This window comes from Schistocerca nitens, chromosome 2, assembly GCF_023898315.1.
Source record: "Schistocerca nitens isolate TAMUIC-IGC-003100 chromosome 2, iqSchNite1.1, whole genome shotgun sequence".
In the NCBI taxonomy this organism is placed as follows: Eukaryota; Metazoa; Arthropoda; class Insecta; order Orthoptera; family Acrididae; genus Schistocerca; species Schistocerca nitens.
This window is the reverse complement of record NC_064615.1, coordinates 211,063,884-211,089,620: the sequence shown is the minus strand read 5'-3', so window position 1 is coordinate 211,089,620 and position 25,737 is coordinate 211,063,884. Positions and strand designations below refer to the sequence as shown.

The 25,737-nt window shown below is 41.8% G+C and overlaps 1 protein-coding gene across 1 annotated transcript in view; it reads left to right on the top strand.

Moving 5' to 3' along the window:
- Positions 1-507: 507 nt before the first annotated feature.
- LOC126235925 (NAD(P) transhydrogenase, mitochondrial-like) overlaps positions 508-25,737 on the top strand; it is a 227,995-nt gene continuing 202,765 nt past the window's right edge. Inside the window, exon 1 of the mRNA XM_049944884.1 lies at positions 508-577. The gene's annotated coding sequence lies outside the window, so the exon portion shown is untranslated. The remainder of the gene's footprint in view (positions 578-25,737) is intronic.

Sequence of the window (25,737 nt, the reverse complement as noted above, 5' to 3'; positions counted from 1 at the left end):
CCCATACGAAAGGATGACAGAAATGCACAGGGAACATAAAAGGAAATCTTTGGATGAAAGATGACAAAGCTATCGCGAAACCCTGGTGGGTATTCGAAGAAGGCAGTACGACTATTATGTAGCCACATTCGTCCATATCTCTTAGGGATCATGAGAATAAGGTAAGAGGGGATAGGACACATACAAAGAAATACACAGTCATGTTTCCCTCGCTAAATCCGTGAATTGGGCAGAAGATCGGTGACATAGATACGATGTATGCTCTGCCCTGTGCTGTACAGTGGTTTCCGCAAACCACTGTACAGCGCAGTATATGATGTAGATGTAGTGTGATAATGCCGCGATAGGGTCTCAGTGTTTAAGTGCTTCCCCTATTACAATTAATTCTGCCGTCAACGTTCTTCGCGCCTTGTTGCGCTACTGTGCGAGTTGAGTGGGTGTTAGCGCGCTGTGCATCTCGGCCGCCGCTAGTGACATCTCGGCGTTGGGTTGGTAGCACTGCCAGAGACGTGCGGCACTTGTCGCAGAGTGGCTCTCAGTTCCTTGCCGAAGTGCTGCGAGTTGGACCTCGTGTACGGTAGGTTGTCACAAGCTGCTATTTTTTTCCCGCCCTTAGCAACGAAACGAAGCTACCGGCGCTCCCGTCTTTGCCGCTTCCCATGCTTTGCACATCGACTAAATTTCCTTTCTCGTGAAGTGTGTGATAATCTTTATAGAAAGCTGTGCAACGGCCGTGCACGGATTATCTGTGATTCGAAGCATCATCAACCGGCCGGTGTCTTCCGGTGATGTTTGAAAACCGACAAAGCTTTTCCAATTATTTTCCAAGGACTAATGTAGTGTGTGTGCGCCTATGACTAACATCTACTCGCGAGACAAATCCAGAAGCTCGTACTGTTTGTGTTAAGCGACTGTTTGTATGCCACCGTATGTGTGACAAGTTATTTGAGCACGTGTTGCTGCTTTTCTGCGTGAAAATAGAACCGCCGTGGGAAAACACCAACGAATGGACGAGCTCCCACGCGCAAGCGCGGCACAAGGACTGAACTACGTGCGTGCCAGTCCACAAGCACTTTTTTTTTCTGACCGTCGGCTGTGTCTTTTGTTGACCTAATGCAGTGTGGTTCCCGGTTAATACTGTATATCACTCGTGTTATGACGCCAGTAGTTGTGAAATTACTTCCTGAATACTGAGTTTATGTATTGGTCACGCAGTCAATCATTTGTATCAATTTGCCCGGTCATTGTGTTCTAGAGGAAAGCTAAACAGCTGCAGAATCAACTCTCGATCATTTGTATGTTGCTTACAAGGCACTTTCTTCAAGCATTAGTCCACGAAGTTGACTGTTCTACTCCAGTCAAGTGGCAGATGTCCAAAATATACATCCTGCGATAAATTATGTACATAGACGGTAGGGCTCGGATAAATTCGAATGCATATCATGACAGAAGAGTATAATAATAGCATATTGAAAGTTTATATTACACTTCCTTGCAATCGTGAATTAAACTTTAGAACGTTAGTCTTCCAAAACTAATTGAAAAACGTCACGCTCGTTGAAAATGTGTTGGCGATAGGTTTCGCACCTTCATAATGTTCAGTGATCATTTTTAGTGCCCGTGATGCAGTACAGAAAAGCGTACTTGTAGGTCGACGTGTTTAACTAACGAGAAGGAATTTGTAATAAGAGTTTTTTTCTATTTTTAATGTATGTAGTTAACAAACAAATGAAATGCAGATACTGTCAATAAACAGTTGATATTCTCGTTTTTCATTCCGATTGATTTTACGTCACATGCTTCGCGGTATCAAAGCTTATCGTTGTTCACTAAAGTTATAGTCGCAGACTGCATATAATGGTGTGGTAAGTAGCATACATGTTTAAGACAAAGTGGTGGTTGGGCAGTGGACAGACGTGAAAGACATATTTCTATTCCTTCATGTGACGTGAGCTTATGTAAAGGCTGAAAGCACCCTTTAACGTTTGTGTGCAGCTGTCCTGTGCTGCGATAAACAGGTTGAACCGCTGCAACTTTCGCTCTCGATCCCTACTACAATAGTACGTGCCGCGACATGAAAGCTGTCTGCGCGGTGTAGCAAGCCGATATTGAAACAAGAAAAACTTCAATGGGAATTTTTACACAAAATGTGAACGTACTAACATTACCTAAAATGAAAATAACTGTTTTTCGGCGGGTGATAAAACGCAAAGCGGCTTGATTTTTGTAGCAACGTGCGTAATTTTATCTATAGCGACGCAGTGCATTGTTGACTGAGTTTTAATGAAATTGTCTTTCTCGATAACTCGAGAAAAGGGCGTAGTGAAATAAGGGTTCGTCCTGGGTGCGGTGAAAGCTTATACAAAAATACCCAGAAAATATGCTAAAAGTGGACGACAAGGTTTCTGGGACAGCGCAGTTTCGCCTTCGCCGCCACGTAAACATTGCGTAACTGTGCTGAAACAATTGTGCCAGAAACCTTGGCCTTCACTTCCAGAACATTTCCTGGATATTTTTGCAGCCAGTTAGACAGGAAACAAACAATAGTTTATTACGCTCATTACAAGCATCTCAAAATAATCATCCTCTTGCATTTCACTCGCTGACATGTTTACTCGCAGATATGGTTGATTCGGGGGAGGGGACCAAACAGCGAAGTCATTGGTCTCGTCGGATTAGGGAAGGATGGAAGGAAGTCGGCCGTGCCGTTTCAAAGGAACCATCCCGGCATCTGCGTGAAGCGATTTAGGGAAATTACGGAAAACCTGAATCAGGATGGCAGGACGCGGGTTTGAACCGTCGTCCTCCCGAATGTGTGTCTAGTGTGCTGAACTCCTGCGCGACCTCGCTCGGGCCACGTAAATATCGTGAACACTTCATTAAATACTCTTATAGTTTTCAAGTTAGTTGAGAGTAAACCAAACCCCAAAGAATTTTTTTCAAAATTAGTTTCCGTATTCTACTTCATTTCACGGCTTGATACAATATATATGGTGAACAGCTATTTTCCTAGATGACAACAGCTGGGAAAACATACGCGCTGCCTGTTGAACTTACATAGGTTGCGGCAAAACGTCCTTGAACTAGGAGCGACAGTACGTTAAATAAGAGAGTTTGGGGTCGGAAATTTAAATAAAAAAATCTTGGAGTTTGTTTTATTTAGGGGCCATTAATGTCGCAATGGTAGAGGAAAATGGAATAATAACACTAGACGTTACGTTTAGAGTTTTATATTTTTCATTAATGACAATCTTTCGGACACTCATTTTGCAAAAATTGACGTAATATCATGGAGAAAATCTGCAGTCATCGGTTATAAAATACTCTTGTTGTTCGTCTTGAATGTTTTAACTGAAAAAAAAGACTGGTTTTAGTTCAGCATGAATCACACTCAGACCTGACGTACCGTTTGTAAACCCATCCAATGTTTAAGCGAAATTTACATGCCTATTCTTTGGTGTAGCATGTAAATTTTGCTGATAAGTTTGACAGGTTGCAATCGTAACCATGCTATCAGAGCTGAGAGTGGTTCATGTTGAACCGAAAGCGGTCATTTTAAATAATTAAAGCAATTAAGACAGATAAAATATCTGTAACAGCTCATTATTTCCACTTGAGGCATTCATTCAGAAGGTACATTTGTTAAGAAGGCGCTGTCTTGACTATTTGATGACAATTTCAGTACCGTACAGTTTTGACCAGTATGTGAAATAATTCATGCACCACAGGGAAGAGTGCTTATATCAAATCTTATGATATTCTCCTGATACTAACTTGCAAGAACTGTTTCAGACTAATGATTTCATATTGAAAATTGTTCTGTACCAACGCTCGAAGTAATTTTTCCGCATCCTACATACAAGGTTGTAAATAAGACGCAAAGATGTTTTCAGAGGAAAATAAATAGCAACTTCCTGGCAGATTAAAACTGTATGCCGGACCGAGACTCGAACTCGGGACCTTTGCCTTTCGCAGGCAAGTGCTCTACCAACTGAGCTACCGAAGCACGACCCACGACCCGTCCTCACGGCTTCAGTTGTGCCAGTACCTCGTCTCCTACCTTCCAAATTTCACAGAAGCTCTTCTGCGAGCGAGCACTTGCCCGCGAAAGGCAAAGGTCCCGAGTACGGTTCTCGGTCCGGCACACAGTTTTAATCTGCCAGGAAGTTTCATATCAGTGCACACTCCGCTACAGAGTAAAAATCTCATTCTGGAATAAATATCAGTTTCCTACGACTTAAATATGCTGTAGTCCAGCGTTGTACAGAAATTATCAAAGAAAGGTTGTCACATTCAAGTACATTTTTTAAATTAATGGTTTCGTCAGATTTTTTAACCATCACGCCTTACTTAGGAAGAGCATTTTTTGTGCAGTGCTCAGTTGTCTTCGGGAATGAAATAATTCGCTTGATTTTGGTTTACGTCTTACAGACAACTAAGGACAGCAAATCGCCCAAGTCACTACTATACTAATAGGTCAAAGAGCAGATTGGTTAAGATAGCCTCTCTTTGTAGGCATCGCACACTTATTCTGAAGACGAAATCAAAACCAAATTTTCTTTTGACTCATTCCCACAACAGCGATTATTAACGGCAGTACCATCACCTTCAATGTCATCCATATTTTATGAATGGACTGAGGATTTCTTGGTTGGGAAGACGTAGCGTGTTAATGTTCGATAGAAAGTCATTGGCAAATGTAGAAATAACTCCAGGAGTGTCTCAGGGAAGTGTGTTTGGACTCTTGCTGCTCATGTTGTATATTACTGACTTGAAAGAAGATCGTTATCTCACGCTTTTTAACGATGATGCGATTATCCAATGACCTACAATCTGAAAAATCTACTTAACTATTCAATTAGATCTTTTTAAAATTCCAAAGTGGTGCAAGGATTGGCAATTTGCTTTAAATGTTCAAAAATATAAAATTGTACACTTAATGAAATACAAAAAAGTTGTTATATTTGTATATTATCAGTTAACGACACTTGAATTCAGTTAACTCAGACACCTGGATGTAAAAGTCTACGGGGATTTGAAAAGTACTCATCACGTAGGTTCAATCGTAGGTAAAGAAAGTGGTAATCTTCCGCTCATTGTCAGAACATGGAGCAGTATCAGTTAAGACCAACAGGGGACGTTTAGCGTAAACAAAGAAGAGCAGTAAGAACGGTCTGTTATATTCACGATGGTGTGTCACGGAAATATTGAAAAACCTGAACTATCAGAAAACTTACAGCTCAACTGTGCCTCGAAAGCCTACTTACTGACTATGAAGGACCGATATTAAGATAGGACTCTAGTGAAAGTGAAAAATAATTACAAGATGTGTTGAATGGAATGAAGAGTCTAATGAGCACAATATATGGGTTGAGAGTAAACTGAAGAAAGATGAAAGTAGCAGAAATAAGATTAGCGATGAACTTAACTTCAAAATTGAGACCACGAAGTAGATGAAGTGAAGGGAGAGCTGTTACCTTGGAAGCAAACTAACACTTGAGTGATCAAGCAAGGAGGACATTCCTGACTACAAGAAGATTGCCAGTATCAAAAATTGGCCTCAGTCTCGGGAAGAAATTTTTGAGTATAGACGTTTGGAGCACATTATTGCATGGTAGTGGGAATGGACAGTGTCTTGAAAGGATGGTATAAGATGAACATCAACAAAAGCAAAACGAGGATAATGGAATGTAGTCGAATTAAGTCGGGTGATGCTGCGGGAATTAGATTATGAAATGAGACACTTAAAGTAGTAAAGAAGTTTTGCTATTTGGGGAGCAAAATAACTGATGGTGGTCGAAGTAGAGGATATAAAATGTAGACTGGCAATGGCAAGGAAAGCGTTTCTGAAGAAGAGAAATCTGTTAACATCGAGTATTGATTTAAGTGTCAGGAAGTCGTTTCTGAAAGTATTTGTATGGAGTGTAGCCATTTATGGAAGTGAAACATGGACGATAAATAGTTTAGACAAGAAGAGAATATAAGCTTTCGAAATGTGGTGCTACAGAAGAATGCTGAAGATTAGATGGGTAGATCACATAACTAATGAGGAGGTATTGAATAGAATTGGGGAGAAGGGAAATTTGTGGCACAACTTGACTAGAAGAAGGGATCGGTTGGTAGGACATGTTCTGAGGCATCAAGGGATCACCAATTTAGTTCAAATGGCTCTGACCACTATGGGACTTAACTTCTAAGGTCATCAGTCCCCGAGAACTTAGAACTACTTAAACCTAACTAACCTAAGGACATCACACACGTCCATGCCCGAGGCAGGATTCGAACCTGCGACCGTAGCGGCCACGCGGTTCCAGACTGTAGCGCCTTTAACCGCTTGGCCACACTAGCCGGAACCAATTTAGTACTGGAGGGCAGCGTGGAGGGTAAAAATCGTAGACGGAGACAAAGAGATGAATACACTAAGCAGATTCAGAAGGAAGTAGGCTGCAGTAGGTACTGGGAGATGAAGACGCTTGCACTGGATAGAGTAGCATGGAGAGCTGCAGCAAACCACTCAGGACTGAAGACAACAACAACAACAACAACAGTGAGTAATGGAGTGTGTGACAACCAGAAAGTATGAGAATCGAAGCGTTTGAGATATGGCGCTACAGATGGATGTAGAAAATTAGGTGGACTTATGACGTAAGGAATGAGAAGGCAGTATCGGCGAAAAAAGAACTGCGTGGAAAACAGTGACAAGAAGATGGAATGGGGTGGTAGGACGTGTGTTAAGATACCAGGGCATAACTTTCACATGGAATTAGAGGGAGCTCTAGTGGGCAAGTCTATAGAGGAATACTGAGTTTGGAATACATCCAACAAATAATCAAGAACGCAGGGTGCAAGTGCTACTCTGGGTGAAGAGGTTAGCATGGTAGAGGAATTCTTCGCGGGACACATCAAACCCGTCACAAGACTGTTTACTCAAGAAAAAAATTTAAAAAAAGACCGCAAAGACAAGATTAGAGTAATTACAGTGTTCACAAAGAACTTTAAAGCTGTCATTCTTCCCATGTCCCGTACACGATTGGAACGGGGAGAAACCCAAATGTGTGGTGCGGTGGAAAATACCCTCTGCCATGCACTTCAGCCGTTTGCTGAATGTATATATAGATTATTTCCAGGTCATTTTAGGGGCAGGATACTTCAATACTAGACACTGGCAAATTTTTTCCACGCCGTTATAGAAAAGACCGGTCCTGTGTCCCTACTGTCCTCACTACCGACAGGACGCAGAATATTAAACCTTTGCACGTAAGAGCACCGAATGTTCCAGCTGGAGGTGCTCATACCGAAAGGTTGTAGGGAGGTAGTTTCTTGTTCGTACTCCTATTTACATAACATTCGCTTTTGTAATCGGTGCTGCTGGGTTACTGTTTGCTCCGAACAAATACTCGTGTGCTGTGTTTGATCTCATATGAAATATTAAGTGCCACGAAAGTCAGTGTGGCGAATGACGTCGAAAGAATTCAGAAACCTGCCGCTAGTGTCGCAACAGGTCGTTACAGCCCATATGAATGAGTAACTTAAGTGCTCATGAAACTTAATGCAGACCTTTGGAGAAAAAGGTGAAGTCCTCGTGAAACCTTCGGTAAAGTTATATGGACTAAGCAATAATTTTACTTCCTCCGTCGTATATCACACGTAGGTGTGATGAACTTAACAGAGATTAGGGCGCACACGGAAGGATATTCAATTTTTCCTAGCTCCTTGTGCAAATGGCGCCAGCAGAAAAACACTAGTATTGGAGCGCGGAGAGGGTGAATTTTCTCCTGTTTAAAAGACTGACTGAAATGTAGTGGTACCAGCTGCCTCATTCTATCTTCCTCAGCGCCTTTAAAAATTCTTCCAGAAATTTTAGCTTGCGAACATATTCGCGCTCTTTGTAACATGCATCTCAGTTCTCATTCCCACGAGCTCTCCTAACTGTAGCTCAATCTCACCCACAAGTCAATCCCACTTGCCTATTCTCACTCATTCAGTCCAGTTCATTGTCATTATCTCTTTGAGTGTATCTATCTCCACTCTCACAGCAAGTCTCCTTTGTTCTGTCTCGTCTCACTGTGACTGTCTTTGCTTTCTCTTACTGTTTTTCATACTGTCTCGTTCATTTCCTCTTCCCTTCCTTTCTTTCTCGTTGTTGTAGATTTTCTCTCTATATCACTGGCTGTCACCCACTTCCACTTTCTCCTTCTCTTTATTCCTCTCCCACTTGCTCTGTGTCCTTCATTCTTTTCCTAACACTGTTGTGTCACTGTCAGCTATGTTTCGCTGATACTGTGTCCCACTTTCACAGTGCCATTGTCTCCGCTCTTTCTATAACACAACCAGTGTCTGCAATCTTCCAGCGTTTACTACCTTTCCAACTCCTTTTCAAGGACACGCTCTCCTCCTCCCTCTCAGCATAAAAAAATCGCGAATATGTTCGCATGTCAAATTTTTAAAGGTCCTGATGAGGGTACAGTGAGGCACTTTACAGTCAGTCTTTTAAACACGAGCGTACTTGCCTCTTCTGTGCTCCGATAGCATCTCTCTGCCAGTTCCCTACTTTTCCCCGCCACAACATGGAATATCACTTTATCAGTCAGGAAACTTTTTTGTATGTGACACTGACTATCTTAACGCAAAACAAATTTTATACCTCAGACCGGATTTTACGTGCAGAAAATTTTGCATGTGCTTCACAATTACAATATGGAGCTCCTAACAGCTTCCGATGATAACAGAGACACTTTAAACCGAATTTTTTCGTGCTACATTACGTTATAAAGTACGTTTTCGCCTCACACTGGATTTTACGTGTACCTACAAGCTATGTTTGAACCTCTGTATCCTTCCTCTGTAGTCTTGCGTATTATAAATATGCACCCAAAACGTTACCTAGTGGTACTTGTATGTCAGTTCCAGCGACGTGAAACAAGAAAGCTTTTGTTTATCATATGATTGATTCCAACACCATAAACAGTAGGAATGATCATGTTTGAAATGGTACACTTAGCAGCATTCAGCTGGCCTGAGAACCGGTTTTCAATAACCACTTGTGGAGGGGAGCTGCAGTTAAACCTGCAATCCATGACGGAACCGCCTATTACTTTTCTCACGAAGGATTGCTCAAAGTAAAAGTCGTGTTAGCCGAAAAATAAAAGAAAGCAAGTATGAACTTACCTGACCTGTGAGCAAACCCCAGGACCCTGATTCATATCTGCCAGGCCGCACAGTATCTGCTTCAAGTGTCAAATAACACACAAGTGAATCTTAACACCAGACCGTAGCGGAGACGAACTTCGTCGCGTAACTCGGTACAGTCACCTCCCAGTACAAAGTAGGGCCTCTTGACACCCCGTCGTGCAAACACGCAAAGTGATCGCGATAAATGATTTCAAGGGTATCCGTGGCAGCTTGCGTCATTAAATTCATTGACGATGAGGAGGAGAAAGGAGAGAAAGGGTTGACGTAAAAGTGACCGAACGTGTAAGCAAAATGTTAGGGTTGGGTAGTTCGATGGTGTGCAAGAACGGCAGGATGGAATGACGCTGAGCACAACGATCATAAGTATGGCCTCCGAGGATGGAGGAGGACTAAGTAGCAGTTGACTGCACACAGTAAATATCTCATTAACGATATGGGTAAATGTGCTTTAGATGGCAATCAGCAACACCTCTCCGGAACCGAGTCCTTAAAGAGTGGAACTCCTATGTATAAAACAGCTTCAAACGCCTGATTACATTAAAAATGAGTTAATATTGTTAAAAATTTGACGACTCGCTCCGTATTTATGACGTCACTCCCCTGAACTACGTGTCGCACATTGACATTATTTTGCAGGTACATTTATAGGTACACGTAGACACCGTCTGCAAAATGTGTTGCGAATAGAGTTAAAAGTGAAGAAGTATTAAACTATAACGTGGTAATCGATGTCAAAGATTTATTGCATGAACAGTAAAAAAGAAGTGAGCGATAAACTTTTTTTATTCTAATCATTTTGTAGGGGGCGTCAGTGAGAAAAGGTTTCGGAAAGGCTTTAAATTATGCGTAAAGTTTGCTGGAATTCGGTAAGTTCCCTCATTCTGCAATACTGGATGAATATAGTCTGGGTAATTTGCGCGCAGTGAGTTGACCCTGCCTCAAGACATACACACAGTTTCTAACTTAAATACTTACTGTGCTAACGTAAGGTTATACGTCATAATAAGCAGGTTATAACAGCATTTTTAATTTCTATCAGTAATTGCGTTGACAGACCCGATATCGCCCGGGTATTCATTCTGCCAGTTTCCTATTAGAAACAAAAACAAAGAATGAACTGTATATGTATTGTAATATTGCAAAAATTTCGTTTACATGTATTGGCGAAAATACGTTTAAAATCATGAAACAACCGTATAAATAAATATGTATAAAGAAGAAATGTGTAAGTTCCCTACATAGTCTCGGTACGCTCGGCGCAGCAGTTTCGCGTGCCTACAAAGCGATTTTGTAAACGTCTCTATGGCAATACCTCTTCATCGCCATATAGGCGGTTAATGTTCCTACCGCCGTCTGTGCTTCGCAGTTGAAAGCTGTCAAAATCGCTGTCACGTGTCATGGATTTCCTTAAGTTGAATTCGCTGTAGGAGCGTTTTTGTAGAACAGAATAAATATATTAAAACTTCATGCGTGATGTGGCATTTTTCATGCATCTCAAATGTATATGACTTCACATTTCTTGAACTGTGTGTCGTACAATGATGTAGGCCTATTTGTGTAGGTATATTCACCGGCATATGTGGTTAGTGTCTGCGAAATATGTTGCGAATAGGGTTAGTGGGAAAGAAATAACAAATATAAACGTCATTCATGATGCGGCAGTTGTTTACGAATCTCATTGTTTATTACGTCATACCTTCTGATCTATTTGCCATACAATGATACAATTTTGCAGGTTCATTCAGCGACATATGTGGATACTGTCTGCAAAATGTGTTGCGAATAGAGTTAGTAGCAAAGAAGCAATAAATTTAAACGCAACACAATGCGGCAATGTTTCGCGCATCTCATTGTTCATGACATCATATCTCCTGAATTTTGTAGGTGCAGTCAGCGGCATATGTGGGTTCTGTCTTCGAAATTTATTACGAATAGCGTAAGTAACACAGAAGCAATAAATTTAAACATGCATGATGCAGCATGTTTTCACGCATCTCATTGTGTATTACGTCATATCTTCTGAACTATGATAAGTAGATTGATCTTACCACCACTGCGATTGTTGCCTGACGGTAAGGGATATGTGTAGGAAGTCGAAATCGCTCCAGTGATTTAGGAGGAAACCAACATACACACACACGTACATTTATTTTTGTGATACCTACCGATAATTAAAACTTTGTTGCCCCTGGAATCCGTTAGATAGGCAACATGCAGATGGGTTGGAGTGACAGTTTTAGCGGTTGAGTAATATGTTTCTGCGATGTTCTGAACAATACAGAGCAATTCCAGCTTTTCGAAAACAACACATCTTTTTGTGCCCAGAGCTGAACTACTTCTACAGAAATTGGACAATATAATTGAAAAAATGCATAGAATGTTAGATTATTACGAAAAAATGATTTACAGTGGTCAGACCTTCATTCAGACGAAACATGTATCATATTACACAGTGAATAAAGATTGGCATCAAATGTGATGCCAGTCGGGCCTGGTCTTCTGTTAGATTTGCTGGGTTATAAATATCCATCACAGAATTGCGTTTTTGTTGCCGGCATCAAATCCTTTGTTTGTTTTCGCATTTGCGAAGGCAGAGCGCGAGATTAAAATCTAAATCTATACCTACTCTCTCCAAACTATTGCAGTACATGACAGAGGCTGCGTTCCATTGTGCCTTTTATTAAGGCTTCTTCCCGCTGCATCTGCGCATTGTGCTCGCTGTAACAGTCTCCGCTATCCTGTGGAACCCTAGTCAAGTAGTCTCGCTTCGCTCTTTTGCATCGTATTTTTTCTCGATTATGTAACAGATATAAAAGTTTGATTTCGTAGCTCTGTTGGATTCCAAAGAATCAGGCTATGATTCCTGGTGGCTTCGACCATGTTGATGGCACAAACGAATCTTGTGCCTCTGACGGCACTTTGCGCAGTTTCAAAATGGCACAGTGCGCTGTGGTTAGGGTTTCATGAAGACCTGTCTGCCGCCCGTAACCGGTTGGGCTAGCAGTTTTTCAGCTCGGTCAACGATCTGGGTGTGCAGTCTCAAATATCAGCAACGTATGGTGCCACCATTGTGGCATCCCAACTTCATATCTTGTTTGTTCGAAGCCAGGAGAACGTTTGGTTGGTATTTTATTGACTGCACTGATCACTGTTCCGGCAGTCATGACTTTTTTTTCACATCGAACTAGTTTCAATAAGTACGATATTGCAGTGCCTTTGTTATGCCGAATTGCGATGCATACATGTCCGATCGGAATGGCACTATGGCGACTACAGACTTTATGAAATACATTCGCAGTTGCGGGTGTGGACAGCCATCAACTGTATAATAGAACGACGACAGTGAAAATCAGGACCAGGCCCAGACAAGGTTAACGACGTATGGAAGCTTGGGTGTGGTCGTGAATCGTGCACTGATAGCCAAATGGTAAGGCGACCGCTCGCGATAAGTGGGAAATCTGGGTTCGAGCCCCGGTCCGGCCCGTATTTTCACTTTCGTCATTCTGTTATGCAGCTGCAGCTCTGGTTGTCTATACTCGCAGCTGTGAATACATTTCACAGTTTCAACAAGCGCTAAAGATAAATACACCTACGTTCACCTTCGGCTCCTAATGATAGAAACCGAACTGAGAGACCTGGGGATAGTCTAATCGGTTTTAAGTGTGTCATTACTATATTTGTACTTTACAGTTGTGGAGTGCGAACATACCAATAATTATTGCAATCAAAATCAGGAAAATTCATTGAAACTATTAAAAACTTGATGTGTGAAACGCTTTATAAAAAACGTAAGTGGGTGGAAGGGACTTCAGAACACTTGAGTGCATGTATAGATTATTTTTAAGTGGGAGGCTCATTTTAATCATGATACAAAATGATTTTCAAAGCATTGGTGTTTATTGCAAGAAAAATCCAAGCTTTTTCGAGAACCCTAGCGTTTTTGCTATTTCAGTTTCCGATGGTTGATTGAAAAGATTAGATATAAAAGCTTTTGCTAAACCTTTCCGAGGAGGGGAATCTACGCATGATGAAAAAGACCAAACAACAACAAAAAATCATGTATTGATTCAATAATAAAGCGTGTATAGATGAATCGACTATGTAAGTTTTCCTTTATATTTCCATTATAGAACGAGAGCTTTTTGTGACTGCACTATTCTCGCTTTCGTTGTGTGTGGCTTTCACAGTGCAGATTGTCAGACTTCTAACCTTAATTCCATATTCGTTACTGAACACCAACTTCTTTGCACATCACATTATCAGATTTTTTATAGTTCTCATAGTTTTTTCGAGTAGTAGTTTTTCGAAAGTATGAATTTTGTTGTTCTTGCCAAAATAGTTTTCTTCTTCTTCTTCTTCTTCTTCTTATTATTATTATTATTATTATCATTATTATTTCGTATTCTGATAAATCGCTGGTCCAAAGTAAGTGCTGTTTATTTTCTTCTAACTAGAATGCTTAATAATTTAGGAGCCGAGTTTCTACTACTTTTTTGTTTAATGATTAAGTACAATAGCCGGCAACTGTGGCCGAGCGGTTGTAGGCGCTCCAGTCCGAAACCGCGCTGCTGCTAAGGCCGCAGGTTCGAATCCTGCCTCGGGCATGGATGTGCCTGATGTCCTTAGGTTAGTTAGCTTTAAGTAGTTCTAAGTCTAGGGGACTGATGACCTCAGATGTTAAGTCCCATAGTGCTTAGAGCCATTTGAGCCATTTTGAAGTACAATAATATGGACTCTCCTTAGACTATTTGATAACTTCATCATGAAGATACGGTTCATAACTATACATGAGCTATATAAAGGCGAGCAGAAAATGCGCTACTTTCGTAAGTAGTAAAGTCCAGAACTCAGTTTCTTCAAAGCTTGACTGGCATGTCTTATTTCGAGTTTAAAAGTTGGTGTTTTGTCTTATTCAAGGATGTGTTCCAAAAGGATTAAATTTATAAACACAATTAATCGAAGCTACGTGGTCTTAAAAAGAAAGTACTCATATTTGCGGCTGAGTTCTCTCTCACTAACACATTAGTTGAAGGAGTTGAACAATGTTTCAAACAATACACCTCATTTAGCGTGCAATTTGTACGAATGGGAAGTACCGCTATTGTAGACAGTTATGCAACACGGGTGTCTTTGTTAATGGCTCGCATCTACATTTCGGCATGAAAGCGAAATACACGGAGATGATGCTATGTATGACGAGCTTTATGCACTCCAGGATCTGAAAAGAGAAAGAGTGTTTATCTTTCAATTTCGTCAAAAGTTCGCAAAATTTTTTCCGAAACTGTGCTGTGCCAATGTCTTAACGGATTCGTAACGAGTTACACAGAGGTACTTCGAAACTACTAACACTTCTTCGAAAGTTGTACCTAATCAATCTCGAAAAGCTATGTACCTGAAACTAAAACATCCTTCCTGCCGTTCCACTGTACGCTTAACGGAGGAAACAAGGAAACTCTTGGTTTTCTTTCTTGGAACTGTTTTGCAGTAATCTTGCGTAATGCGATGCTATTGCGCCAGTCACAATTACTCGTATATTCACGAGCTACAATAGCGTCAGATTGATACGGATATCACGTGGAGCACTGTTCAGGGCGATACCACATTATCAAGTACCTTACTTTTTCATACGCCCTTTAAAAGGGAATTGTATAAGAAAGAAAACACTTGACCACTTTCTGTCGTTAGCCACTTTGGTGTTATTACTTCAACACACCAGTGCACTTTATTAACTGATGCGACGGTTCTCGGGTGAGGGCGAAACAGGGAACTTACTTTGTGTGGCTATTACCGCATATACAGGGTGAGGCATTTAAACTGTTTGTCGGAATATTTGTCGAAATACACATCGGATTAAAAGAAAGTGGTAGTAAACGCTGTTCACCTCGAAGAGGAACAGCAATTAACATAACGCTCGACCAACCTGCAGCACCCCCGGGGGCGGGAGGCGGGGGGGGGGGGGGGGGGGGGAGACTTGAAAATATTAAATAAGAACCCAAATTTTTTATTGCAGATTTGGATTCTCCGTGAAAATATATGTACTTTTTGTATGAAAAATTTTTTTCGTTTCATGATAGATGGCGCTGTAATATGTAAACATGAGGTGACAATTGTTGCAACACGGTACTATCTCAAACAGATACACATCCGATAAGGACAATCGAAGTACTTTTTTGAAATTTTTGATAATGCTATCATGTGACACCTCCCACAATCGAATGTAGCACAGAACATGATCATGTGCTAAGTTTGAGGTCAGACTGTCGCATATTACTTCAGTGATTCAAACTGTACAAATCTTGTCGCAATTGTTCCATGATTTTAACGATTGCAGAGGGGGTCGATATTGCCGCGTACTTTGAGGCTCATGGAAATGTTGACGAAGCTCCTCAAAGGTATGCTACTCTGTTTCCCGATAGGAATGTTACGTCTGCAACGACGTTCCGCAGTATTGTCCACCTGTTTACTGAAACGGGGAGTGTTAAACCTGTGACAAACGAAAATAACACAGGAAAATGTTTGCGCTGCGGTTGCTGCATATCCTCACATTAGTTCTCGGTAAATTAAGCGAGGTTCAGCAGTTTCGCAAAGAAGTGTTCTACGCATACCGCAAGCACACAAATGGCACCAATTTAATTTATCGTTGCATCAAGAACTGCATGGTGACGATTTTCACAATCGCCTGAATTTCTGCAACTGGATACAGGAACAACTGGCAGCCAATGATAGTTTCATTCCACTGATACTTCTCTCAAATTTTACGAATAGTGGTAAAGTGAATCTACATAATATGCAGTATTGGTCAGTGGAGAATACCCATTGGGAAAGGTAAGTTGAACATCAACGCCCATGGAATGTCAACGTTTGGTGCTGTATTTTAGGTGCGCATCTAATTGGCACATTCTTCATAGAAGGTAATCTGACTGGTCAAATGTACAGCGACTTTGTGGATAATGTTTTACCCATACTAATGGACGATGTCACACTTCAAACAAGACTGGTTCAAATGGCTCTGAGCACTATGGGACTCAACTGCTGTGGTCATAAGTCCCCTAGAACTTAGAACTACTTAAACCTAACTAACCTAAGGACAGCACACAACACCCAGCCATCACGAGGCAGAGAAAATCCCTGACCCCGCCGGGAATCGAACCCGGGAACCCGGGCGTGGGAAACAAGACTGGATATGTGGTTTCAACACAATGGTTGCCTAGCGCCTTATTCACGGCTAGCTCGACAAGTTTTGGATCGAAACTATCCGGGTCGATAGATTGGACGAGTCCTCAAACGTGGCTTGCGTGTTCACGCGATTTTACTTCTGCCGATTTTTTCCTGTGGGGATGGCTAAAAGAGAGAGTTTATATTGATGTACCAACAACCCCCGAAGATATGTGGCAGCGAATTCGCAATGAATGTGCAAACATTAGCGCAGAGGCACTAATACATGTCGGATTGCCGTTCAGACACGGAGTTGCAATGTGCGCTAGAAAGAACGGACAACATTTCGAACATTTGCTGCACTGAAACACTTGTGAGAGGCAAGGGGCTCACTGTAATCAAGTACCCCGAGATAGTGCAAGGCAAGGGGACTCACCAAAATGAAGCAACCCGAAGGGAACACATCACTACTAGGTCTATATCGTTGTTCCTGGGTAACGCTAAATGTAATGTAAGAATGCATTGCGGGAGGTTAGACGGTGTCAAATGATAGCATTTTCCCAAATATCAAATAATGTACTTTGATTTTCCTAATCGGACGTGTATTTTTGTGAGATATTACCGTTTTGCAACAATGCCACCAAAATTTCATGTGTCGATTACAGCAACATCTATTATGAACCGAAAGATATGTTTCATACAAAAGCTTCATATTTTTTCACGAAAACATCCGAATCTGCAATAAAAAATAGGGGTTCCTATTTAAAATTTCAGTGTCACCTCTTCTCTCACCCCCGGTGGTGGTGCAGGAGGGTCGAGCGTTACGTTGATGGATGTCCCTCTTCGAGGTGAACAACGTTCACCCTTTCTTTAATCCGATCTTTATTTTGCCAAGTATTCCGACAAACAGTTTTAAATGCCTCACCCTGTATATTCTGTTACCCTAACGTTGAATGGTTAAAGTTACCTCGTGCCAATATTCGTGTTTCATTCTCGAATCGACCGAGGCAGAAATTATGGTGTGCCTCTGTACGTGGTCTATCTCGTACCTTCTTCACGTGATGCTGACGCCACACACACGAGGGATGCAGCAGAATTTTCGCGTAGTCTCTCTCTAGTACCGGTTGTCTAAATTTCCCAACACGGTTTCGCGAGAATAACTTGGCTATAGTTACTTTAGTATGGGCTGTACTGACCTACTCCGATTCTACAGAAGCGCGGCTCTGATTTCGTAGGATGTCTGCCGTCATTCCCACTCGATAAGGATTCCAAATTCTGTAGCTAATCCGGATTTTTACGTGCTCGTCCCATTTAGCAACGTTTCTTAGCACTAAGCCTGAACATTCAAACGATGTGATGTGCTACGAATATTCAACACTAAACTTTTAATCAGACTCTTACTTGGCCGCGCGGGATTAGCCGAGCGGTCTCAGGCGTTGCAGACACGGACTGTGAGGCTGATCCCGGCGGAGGTTCGAGTCCTCCCTCGGGCATGGGTGTATGTGTTTGTCCTTAGGATAATTTAGGTTAAGTAGTGTGTAAGCTTAGGGACTGATGACCTTAGCAGTTAAGTCCCATAAGATTTCACACACAAAAAAAAGAAAGACTCTAACTTGTCATTTCTCTTTGTTACCGGCGTTCTTTCATTTATTAAGATTTAGAGAGGGCTGCCACTCATTACATCGTGCAGGAATTATGTCCAAGTCGTTCTGCATTTCTTTTTTTTTTTTTTTTTTTTTTTTTTTTTGCATCATATAAAAGTTCCGGTAGACGAGCAAACAATTTGTCAAACTTAAAGTATTTGTCAAACTATTTGGCTGTGTCCTGCTTTGTATGACGTGTTTGAGAGAAATTTTGATTGATGGGCAATTTGTGAAATAAGCCTGACTTTCAGACATTCGTTTTTCACACAATAGCTTGTTTCCTGCCGGATTATTATCTGTAACTTTGAAATATCTGGCAACTGGAGCAGATTTCGAAGATTTAATGTTTGCGTCCTGCGCTGTACGTCGTACATTGTCCACTAGGTTCAAAATACTTCGCGACACGATATGAACAGTGTGACACCTGCTTCAAAATTTAAATTTGACGAACTAGGTTGTTACGTATGCGCGTCAAGTGGATAGCATACAGCGAATATCGCAAATACGTTTACAAGCTCCTCAACGGCGATACGTTTCTGTGCGCAACAGCTTCGTCAGCGAACGGTTCGAAAATGCTTCTGACTTCAAACTATAAATCGGTTACGAGTACTGAAAACGAAAAGATTCGCTGATTCATTTCTGTCGTGAGTGAAAGTGAAGAATTACAGGATCTGTTGAATGGAATGAACAGTCTAATGAGTGCAGAATATGGATTGAGAGTAAGGCGAAGAAAGACGGAAGCAGTGACAAGTAGCAGAAACGTGAACAGTGAGAAACTGAACATGAATTAGGGATCAAAGTAAAAGTTCAGGAATTGTGTTATCGAGGCAGCAAAATAACCAATGACGGGAATCGTAAGGAGGGCATAAAAAGCAGACTAGCACTGGCAGAAAGGGCATTCATGACCAAAACAAGACTACCGATGTCAAACATAGGCCTTAATTTGAGGGATAAATTTCTGAGAATGTACTTTTGGACCACAGTATTGTATGACACTGAAAAATGCACTTTGGGAAAACCGGAACAGAGGACAGAAACATTTGAGATGAGCCGCTCAGAAGAATGTTGAAAATTAGGATTAATGATAAAGTAATGTTTGAGGTGGTTCTCCACAGAATCGATGAGGAAAGGGATAGATGGAAAACACTGACAAGAAGAAGGGACAGGATTGTAAGACGTCTGTTAAGACATAAGGGAATAACTTCCATGGTACTAGAGAGAGATGTAAGAGGGTAAAAACTGTAGACGAAGACAGAGATTGGACTACAGGCAGCAAATAACTGAGGACTTAGGTTGCAAATGTTACTCTGAGATGAAGAGCTTGGTACAGAAGAGGAATTCGTGGCGGACCCCGTCAAACCAGTCAGAATACTGATGACTCAAAAACTAAATAAATAAATAAAAAAGACACAAGCAGTCACAAGGAAACGAATATGAATGATGTGTGATGTTTAAATTCGCGTCATTACTTAAAGGATTATGACACTCTGTAGGCCTATATGAAGTTTGTGTGGTGTCTCGACTTACTTTATTGATAAGAACGTGCGTCGAAGATTGTAAAACAGAATGATGTGTGTTTTATCGTATGATGGGTCGGTGGGTGCTCTAGCCGTTGCGTAATTCGTATAATGCAATCGCTGAGTATTTCTTTTTGTAGACGTGGTACATTCCTTCTACGTGTTTCTTCATCTACATGGCTACTCTGCAAATCACACTTGAGTGCCTGGCAGAGGGTTCCTAGAACAATAATTCTCTATTATCCGACTCTCGAACAGCGGGCGGAGAAAACGGTCACCTGTATCTTTCCGTGCGAGCTCTGATTTCCCTTGTAAGTAGGCTGTTTAGGTTTTTATATTGGTAACGCCACGTAGCGCTCTGTGTGAAAATCACTGGCTGTGCTGTGTGCGGGCTGTGGCTGGTTTGCATTGTTGGAATTTACTATTGTAGTGTTGGGCAGTTGGCTGTTAACAGCGCGTAGCGTTGCGCAGTTGGAGGTGAGCCGCCAGCAGTGGTGGATGTGGGGAGAGAGATGGCAGAGTTTTGAGAGCGAATGATCTGGACGTGTGTCCATCATTTGTAAGACTGGATGTCATGAACTGATATATAATGACTTTTGAACACTTTTAAGGTAAATACATTATTTGTTCTCCATCAAAATCTTTCATTTGCTAACTATACCTATCAGTAGTTAGTGCCTTCAGTAGTTAGAATCTTTTATTCAGCTGACAGTATTAGCGCACGCTGTATTGCAGTAGTTTGAGTAACGAAGATTTTTGTGAGGTAAGTGATTCATGAAAGGTATAGGTTATTGTTAGTCAGGGCCATTCTTTTGTAGGGAGTTTTGAAAGTCAGATTGCATTGCGCTAAAAATATTGTGTGTCAGTTTAAGCACAGTCATTTATAATTTTTCTAAGGGAACGTTTCACCCTTACTTTATCACGAAGATCGTTTGTCCCTACGTAGGTCGTTGTGAACATTTTCGCATACGGAGGCAAAAGTTGGCGACTGAAATTTCGTGTCCGTGACACACTTTCTCTGTTTCTCTATAATGCGAAACGTGCTGCTCTTCCTTGAACTTCCTCGATGTACTCCGTTAATCCTATTCGACAAGGATCCCAGTGGTCAGCCATCGTTGACCAAGCTTACGAGACGTAGAGGACAGCCGGAAGTAAATCATGTCGCACTGACGACAGTTGACTTTTATGGCCAGTACAATTCTTCTGGGCTGTTGACCGCGTTGTCAATACATAAAATTGTCTGACGTTTCAGCCGCAATTGCAAACGGCCTTCCTTAGGGTTTTGTGCTGAACTGAGTACAAGTCTAGCTCAGCACAAAGCCCCGAGAGTGTCAAAAGTATTTTGTCAATATTCGGACCATCGTTTCCACATTAAGCAAAATCTCCGCCCTCAATAGAGAGCTGATGTTTTGATATCTTAAGCCCGCTGTTAAATAATATGTGTTTACTTTTCTCAGTTTCCACACTAGAAACAAGCTGAGATGATGATCCACGCTACACCACACTGCTGAAGGAGATCCCATTTGCTATAAGGCAGTACAGAGAGATGTAGAAGCAGGAGAAATAGGAAAGAAAATGCTCAAAACGTGTCCCTAAACTATTTCCGACACAAAAACTTGTAATATTCGATAAAATATTTTAAAATGTTTGTTACATTTCTTAAGCAGGTTAGTCTCTCATCAGCTTATTCGGATTGTGTACGGAATGTATATTTCAAATCTGTCAGTTGAGACTTTGTCGCGGCCGCGCAAACAGATGCGAAGATAATATCATAAAATTTCTTGTCAGATGTTCTTCATAATTATACTGCCAACTTTATCATCTTAGATTGATACTATGAATTCTACATCGTTGGGTAAAAAAACTTAAGTGGCTTAAACAGTAAAATAATTTCCATTGGAGTAATAGTGAAGCGATTCAAAACAGGGAGGACAGCACTTGGGGGGAGGGGGATACACTTATTACAGAGTAAAGTCTTACCATCCTCTTCAAGATACCACTTCGCTTCTGCTGTTTTTTGTAATCTCGCAAACTACCGGCTCCTTTTAGGCTCGTTTTTAAATAATCGGATTTGCCTGTTATTTGTATGGAAATCTACTCCCAGGTGTTACACATTTCCATGGCATCTTTTTAATTGTTTCAGTGCAGAGCTCCACAGTTAATATTAAGCCTCAAAAAGTACTGTGACGTTTGAAGATGTCGTTCAGCTTCGTGATTACTTCCAGAGATTGACTACAGCACTCTGGGTCTATTTTCTTCTTTGCATATGTGGAATATTAGGAGACGGTGAATCTAGCTCCCATGTGGGCAACGACAGGTATGTGTTCTCTGATGAGAATAAGTTTAAAAATAGCTCGCTGCTTTGTGAGTAAGCAAAAGAGTGGCGCAGTATGATTCGTACTGTTTATGTAGAAAACGCTTTCGTACGATCGTTACTATGCACTGAACAGATCTTTTACGGCCAGCTTTTATTTAATAGACTGGGGAGCATTGGCTACCGATACCAGCAAGGGCTGCCATGTGTAGCGCTATAAAGGAGGGACATTCTTGTGTGTGTGTGTGTGTGTGTGTGTGTGTGTGTGTGTGTGTGTGTGTGTTGCTGTTTCCCCTACCAGGGGTGCCCACACGAGGCGTTTAACTGCTTGGAGGGGTGGACAGATTGGTGATTCAGGCCTGTTGATCATTATCCGCTCAAACACGCTACGCCGTGTAAACACGAATCGCATATCGTAAATACGAAACTAAAATATTACGTCTATACCACTTTCCTGATGCTTTGGGGAACTTGAATGTCCCCCCATGCTTTCTGGGTGCCTCTACCTCTCATACATTATTTCTGTATGGTAACAAATCGTTAAAAGTTACAGACTCATATATACAGTCCTTTTTTGTGTTCCTGACCGAAATAACATCCAAACGCGTAACTAGGTAACATTGCGGGAACTCTTCGTTATGATATCAGGGTTGCCAATGAGATAATTTTATGCTGTACTCTTCCGTAACTGGTTTTTAATCTCTGGAATGTTATCTCTTATTTGGTTGACCCGCATGAAATATTCCACATTCCAAGTTTTGTCACAGATTGCTAACATGTCAAGCATCTTCCTTCCTTTATTGTTCTGCTTACTACAAAGAACCTATCAACTACTAAATATTCATTTACTTATTTTGCTTTTTCTTCTTCTTCTTCTTTGCCTATTACGTCTTTCTAACGTTGTCCCGTGGTCGTAAGGTTCGCTTTATGGATGAACATTCGTGAGTTGTTTCAACACGTGTGTTCAGGACGTAGTTCGACATTACTAGTATCTACATTATCTGTATCAGTGCACCGATTATGTGGTCTCCATCCACCCACATTGAATGGGTACATATAGTCTGTCATTAAGCCCTACGCTGCTCTTTGTAGATACTGAAGATTTCGCGAAATCGCTTAAGACTAGTTCCAGTATGGGATGGGATCTTTCGAACACCACACCCGATTTCCTTCTCCATCCTTTCCCAAACTTTCCTAATCTAAGTTCGTGCTCCGTTTCTAATGATATCGTCGACGTACGTTAAATCCTAATGTTTCTTCTTTCCTCTGTACTGAATTGTGGAGCACGCCGTAAAAAAAAGAAAAGTAGGATAGTAATGGGTCAGTAGAGTCCACACGAAAGTGTGACGAGTCGTCTGTAGTTAGATTGCTTTGTTGCAGCACCCCTCAAGTCTTTCTCTTCCGAGATATTCAACGAATGTAAATGGGAATCAAACTACGTGGCAGATTAAAACTGCGTGCCTGACCGGGCCACAAACTCGGAACTTTGGCTTCAACAAGTAATGACACTTACTGACTGAGCATGCAAGACACAACTCGTGACGTGTTCTTACAGCTTAAATTGTCAGCACCCGTGTCTTGCCTTCAGACCTCACAGATACCATCCTGCACACCTTCGGGACTATCATTACTGGAAGAAAAAGGTATCGTGAGAAACTGCTTTGAATGGTAATACACTTTTCGTGGTCACATATATATTCATCTTTTATTTATCACACCATTACACCTTCCGGGATAACTGAGTCATAAGATCCGTGATATGAAACAAACAAAATAAGACAATTGTAACAACGCAGTGAGGCCGAAAAACCTAAGTGTTAGAATCAATACGAAGTACCCTGTCGCCTCCCTAATCCTTTCTGTAACACTACCAGTGCCCATACTGACACAAGCAGGCCGATACGGGAAAAAGGAAGTGGCAGTATGCATACTATAACAGGGAAACAGCTGTATGACAAGGTTCAAATGGTTCAAATGGCTCTGAGCACTATGGGACTTAACATCTGAAGTCATCAGTCCCCTAGAACTTAGAACTACTTAATCCTAACTAACCTAAGGACATCATCGAGCGAGGTGGCGCAGTGGTTAGCACACGGGACTCGCATTCGGGAGGGCGACGGTTCAATCCCGCGTCAGGCTATCCTGATTTAGGTTTTCCGTGATTTTCCTAAATCGCTCCAGGCAAATGCCGGGATGGTTCCTTTGAACGGACACGGCCGACTTCCTTCCCCATCCTTCCCTAATCCGATGAGACCGATGACCTCGCTGTTTGGTCTCTTCCCTCAAACAACCCAACCCCTAAGGACATCACACACATCCATGCCCGAGGCAGGATTCGAACCTGCGGCCGTAGCCGTCGCGCGGTTCCAGACTGAAGCGCCTAGAACCGCTCGGCCACTACGGCCGGCTGTGTATGACAAGATTTGTTAAAAAAAATACATCTATCACTTAACCAATATATAATTTTTCAAACTGCTAGATTTTGATCATAGGGAGTGGCACGGATCGCAGTACCTCAGCACATAAATTTCAGCCAAAACATTAAAAGCAGTTTTACTTGGCACATCAAAATTATAAGTAGCTCGTACATACACTGAAGAACCAAAACATTATAACCACTTGCTTTTCTCTGCCTCGTGATGACTGGGTGTTGTGTGATGTCCTTTAGGTTAGTTAGGTTTAAGTAGTTCTAAGTTCTAGGGGACTGATGACCATAGATGTTAAGTCCCATAGTGGTCAGAGCCATTTTTTTGAACCACTTGCTTAATAGCTTGTTTGTCTGTCATTGGAACGAAATACATAACTGATTCTGCTCATCAGGGATCCCACAGTTTGTTGGTAGGTTTGTGTAAGTATGTGGCATTAGATGTCTACGCAGAGGTCACGTAATTAGCGTAAATAACGAGCTGCTGACTTGTGTACGCGAAGATGGCACACTATATGGATCCAGATGGATTCCATAGGATTTAAAGCAGGCGACTTTGGTCTCCGAGACATCAACGTTTACTGTAATGCTCCTTAGACCATTGTAGCATGGTTCTGGCTCCGAGACATAGACAATTATACTGATGAAAGACATCACCGTCGGGGAAGACATGAAGCATGAAGGACTGCAGGTGGGTGGTTCGCAGCTGTCAGCGTGCCTTCGTTTACTACAGCAGGTCCCATGTAGGCGCAGAAGAGTGTCTACCATAACATAATACTGCTCCCACCAGCCTGCATCCGTGGCGCGCTGCACGTTTCAAGCCGCCGATCACCTTGATGACGGCTTTTGTGCAGACTGCCATCGACCTAGTGTAGCGAAAGTGTGATTCACCGAAAGAACCGGCACGTTTCTATTGTTTGACTGTCGAATCCCGATGGTCCCATGCCTACTGCAATCGTAATTGACACTGTCAACATGGCAGGCCGCGGTGGCCGAGTGGTTCTAGGTGCTTCAGTCCGGCATCGCGCGACTGCTACGGTCGCAGGTTCGAATCCTGCCTCGGGCATGGATGTGTGTGATGTCCTTAGGTTAGTTAGGTTTGAGTAGTTCTAAGTTCTAGGTGATTGATGACCTCAGATGTTAAGTCCCATAGGGGTCAGAGCCATTTGAACCATTTTTGAACTTGTGCATGCACCAGCATTGTGCTCTTTCTGCAGAGATGCCCCAGATCACCATGTATCCTATTTTACAGAGCAGTCAGGCCTCCGACCCTCTTGTTCTGTGAAGAGTCGTGGACATCCAACCATTTAGCGCCTAATGATAGTTTCACTGTCTTCCTACCTCTTTCGGTAGGTGATCACAACAATAGCATGTGAACATTCGACCAGCATCGCCGAGGTAGTCTTTTACAGACTCTGCGTAATAATAATCTTTGTCAAAGTCTCGTATCTCAATGGGTTTCCCCCCATTTGCAGCCCATATCTCCGCTAA